At 43.4% G+C, this 4,381-nt stretch overlaps 1 long non-coding RNA gene across 1 annotated transcript; it reads right to left on the bottom strand.

Moving 5' to 3' along the window:
- Nucleotides 1-1,294: 1,294 nt before the first annotated feature.
- Nucleotides 1,295-4,034, bottom strand: LOC125475006. Its single transcript, XR_007256370.1, has 2 exons — nucleotides 3,749-4,034; nucleotides 1,295-1,566 (listed from the first exon to the last, which is right to left on the bottom strand). It is a non-coding gene; the product is annotated as an uncharacterized LOC125475006 (long non-coding RNA).
- Between the last annotated feature and the right edge of the window lie 347 nt (nucleotides 4,035-4,381).

Raw genomic sequence — 4,381 nt, 5'->3', positions numbered from 1 at the left:
TATATAACTTATAAACAAAAAATCAATAATTATTACAAACTATTTTATATTAAAAAATTACAATTAAATGCCAAGGATTAGAATTAGTTTTTAATCATAGACAAGGTTTTATTCAAAATGTAATCTTAGACAAGGATTAGAATAGAATTTTCCCAAATATATATATATATATATATATATATATGTGTGACATCCCACATCGCCCAGGGGAGTGATCCTTATATGTATATTCCCATCTCTACCTAGCACGAGGCCTTTTGGGAGCTTACTGGCTTCGGGTTCCGTAAGAACTCCGAAGTTAAGCGAGAAAGGGGCTAGAACAATCCCATGATGGGTGACCCACTGGGAAGTTGCTCGTGAGTTCCCAAAAATAAAACCATGAGGGAATGGTAAGCCCAAAGCGGACAATATCGTGCTACGGTGGTGGAGCGGGCCCGGGAAGTGTTTCGCCCCGGGCCGGGATGTGACAATTTGGTATCAGAGCCTAACCCTGGTCGCGAGTGTGCCGACGAGGACGTCGGGCCCCTAAGGGGGGTGGATTGTGACATCCCACATCGCCCAGGCGAGTGATCCTTATATGTATATTCCCATCTCTACCTAGCGCGAGGCCTTTTGGGAGCTCACTGGTTTCGGGTTCCGTAGGAACTCCGAAGTTAAGGGAGAAGGGGGCTAGAGCAATCCCATGATGGGTGACCCACTGGGAAGTTGCTCGTGAGTTCCCAAAAACAAAACCGTGAGGGAATGGTAAGTCCAAAGCAGACAATATCGTGCTACGGTGGTGTAGCGGGCCCGGGAAGTGTTTCGCCCCGGGCCGGGATGTGACACATATATATATATATATTGTAGATATCTAGAAGGCTATAATATAAAGCTATTTATTATAAAGCTGCGACACAAAATTGATAACTGTATCATAGAGATGAACTTTCAAGAACCAAAAAATGAAAAAGATGAAGAAGATAGAGAGGAATCGAAAGAATCACTAGTACAAAAAACACTTTGCACGATGCAGGTCCTTTGTCGCGCAAAGTCAAAAAACATCGTACAAAACTTAGACCAACGCACCTTCGTCGCACGATAACCGTCGCAGCAAGGTAGTGACAGAAGGGTTTACGCGACAAAAAAGAAACATGCGTCGTGCTTTGCGCAACGCATGTGGCTGGGTCACGCAAAGCCACTTTGCACGACATAGGTAGAATCTTCGTCGCGCGAACCCCTTTGTTTTGTTTTGGTCAAAAATATTATTTTTTAAATTTTTAATAAATATTGTAATTAAATTCTAAACAATAATTAATTAACCAAGGAAAAGTATTTAATTATAAAATATATGAAAATGTACATACAAGATGCTCGAACAAAAAAAGAAAAAACTACAAGTAGTCTTTTAGGTTTGATACATTAGACTACTAGGTATCAGCAGGGCAAAGTGGCTCGAAGGTCGAAGGTGTAGCAAGATCAGGTACTAGTAGCGAGATTTGGAGGTCGACATCTGTATGGCTCGTACAAGGTCTCTCACGTGCCCGACATAGGCCTTCATCTTCTCGCCCTGGGTCCTAATCTGCTCGCCTTGTGACACACCTCGACCGAGATCAGGGCATGCTGGCCGTCACGTGTAAGTGACGTAACCATGTGCACAGTGCGGAAGCTAATAAAATGAATAATAAAAGTACGAATAAATAAAAACCAGCTATACACAGCGTAGAAACATACATGTGCAAGCGTAAGTGTGAAAACAAAGTTCAGAGCACAAAGACCTAATGCAGTCCGGGAGAAACAACACTACAAAAACACACCCAAATGTGGTCCTACACTGGTGATAATCTGTCAGATATGCCGGGAAAATCCTCTGGGGAGTCACCACAAGTGCTAGCCAACTAGAACCTGGAGGGGCGCAAAACAGAAAGTGTGATTGGGCAAAAACAAAGCTTTTCAAAAACCATTTCATAAACAAAGTTCTAACCCCTCGCCGTAAAACCTGTATACTTCCCAGAAAAAAGCATATACATATATATATATATATATATAAATCATGCTCAGAACTATACCATGTCAAATGCCTCAAAATAGAATGCAAGTGCTCAGGAAATGTCATCTCAATGCCATGTAATCTGTTAGTCGGAGTCACCTAACGTGACCTGTACGGCTGAATCTAGAGCTCAAATCTCCATCTCACTAACTATACTTGCACACGAGTCGGAACCACCTAGAGTGGTCTGTACGACAGGACTGGGTGTATAATAAGTACGCTCAAGTGCTACGATCACGTGAAGGCTGGGCGAATAATCGCGGGTCACCTACGAGTCAGAACCACCTAAAGTGGTTTGTACGACATGACTGTGCACCTAACTTGGATCCAAGATGAGCGTGTGGTGCGGGAGGTGAACATCACGTAAAGGACTGTGCCCAACTCTGGGCGGGAGCACTAACACTGGGGGTACAGGTTATGAGCTCTCTATGCATCTCAATCACTACTGAACAAAAGCATAAACCATACTTACCTGGCACTTACCTGTGCGCCCGCAGCACCAACATACAAACATATATATGCTACTAATAATACATAAACAAACGACAAACAATATGCATGGCATATAAATGTATAAACGTTTCCAATCATTTTCTGGGAAAAACGTAAGTATATAGGTATATACGGAAAACCAAAAGCCCACTCACAGATATGTAGAAGGGTCGTAACCCCCTTGCCTCGAGTAACTGCGCTTGTCCTCGGGATAGGTCTCACCTATATGCGAAACAACTATAAAAACGTTAATTTTAAAGCACATAACCAACATCACGAAATAACTTCTCATACAATGCTCAAATGGGGTGTATGAATAACCAACGTGATTTACTCAACCTCAGGAACATCCCCATATTTTTAGAAAAATTTTCTGACGCCGCACGCGCCCCCAAGCGCCGGCCAAGGCACGGCCACACGCGCCGCCCACGCGCAAGCACATACCTGGCACACTGACGGCGTCAGTTAACGCCATCAGGAATATTTCGTTAAATCTAACCGATGCCGTTAACGCCGTTAGGAATATTCCGTCCAAATAACGGAATATTCCGTTATCTTCTCCGGCCAAACTCCGGCGCCGTCGCCGACGTCGGAAAACGGGGAAAACTTTAAAACCTTGTATCTTCTTCGTTTTTCAACCAAATTTCACAAAATTGGTACCAAAATGAAGCTTACAACAAGATGAACAAGTCCATACCACTTTCAAGCACTAAAACCCACGGAAACTCATCGGGAAAACACCACCAACTCTGGCCAAGCTTGTAACTCATGATCCCGACGTCCAAAACCTTCAAATGAACCATCCCAAGCCTCCTAAGGACCTCACCAAACTTCCTACAAGCTTGAAATTCCCAAAAACACAAGAATTAATGTGTGCATCAACAGTGACCAAATCGGGGTATCCTGAGTTCGACGTGAAAACGAAGGTATCCTTACCTGAAATGGGTATGGTTGAACTCCTAAGAACCTCACGAGCACGAATATGTAATTTGTTTCCATGATCTGTGAAGGTTTCAAGGGTTTTGGTTGTCGTCCGTACAAGAAGAATAGGAATGGGAGAGAGAGAGGGCTCGGGACAAGGCAGGGAGAGAGGGAGAGTGAGTGTGGTATGTGTGTGGTCCAAAATCAGCCAAGTAACACCCAAAAATGACCACACAACGAAACAACCATGCTGGGGCAAAATCGTCATTTCACCTCTACGGGTTGAAAATCCGAAACGGGCTGTCACACCTTGGGCCTTAATCTGCTCGTCTCGGGCCCTCATCTACATAGGACAATTTTGTTTGATAACAACATCATAGCTACTAGCGACACTGCTATACTGCTGTGAGGTAGCCGTTCCACGATGTCGCAGGTCATACTCAATCTTGATCCTGGACACGATCAGACGTACACTCTGTGCCTGCTTTAACATTCAACTAGGCCCCCTGGTGTTTTTTTTAGCTGGCCAAAAATAATTAAATGGTGAAAACCCTAAGCCTAAATTTATACAGAAAATTCGACATAACCTTCCCTGATAGTATAGCATTTCCCAAAACCTTAAAACAGTAAAATAATAGTAATTCACAACCCTCATCACATTTTCACAATCTAGCAAATTTTCAGCATCATAAAAATAATAATTTTAAAATGAAAAAAAAAAAATACAACGTAGTGATTGAGAATTAGAAAAAACTACCTGGCTGGGAGGCCTTACCCTCGACTCTGGATGTTGAGGAAGTGTGATCAAAAGGCTCCGCCTTGCGGCATCGCTAGTGAGGCCGTAGTGCACTAAGTGGCTAAACCGACACTAATAACTTCGATGAGACGGGCACCTGGGATGCCGTAGGAGTAGCCTCAGTAAGGGGTGTAGGTTCCCCAATC

The sequence above is a fragment of a genome, unplaced genomic scaffold, assembly GCF_019419815.1.
Source record: "Pyrus x bretschneideri cultivar Hongxiangsu unplaced genomic scaffold, Pyrus_bretschneideri_v1 Contig13, whole genome shotgun sequence".
In the NCBI taxonomy this organism is placed as follows: Eukaryota; Viridiplantae; Streptophyta; class Magnoliopsida; order Rosales; family Rosaceae; genus Pyrus; species Pyrus x bretschneideri.
Note: the sequence above shows the minus strand (reverse complement) of the source record. Positions and strands in the feature narration are given on the sequence as shown.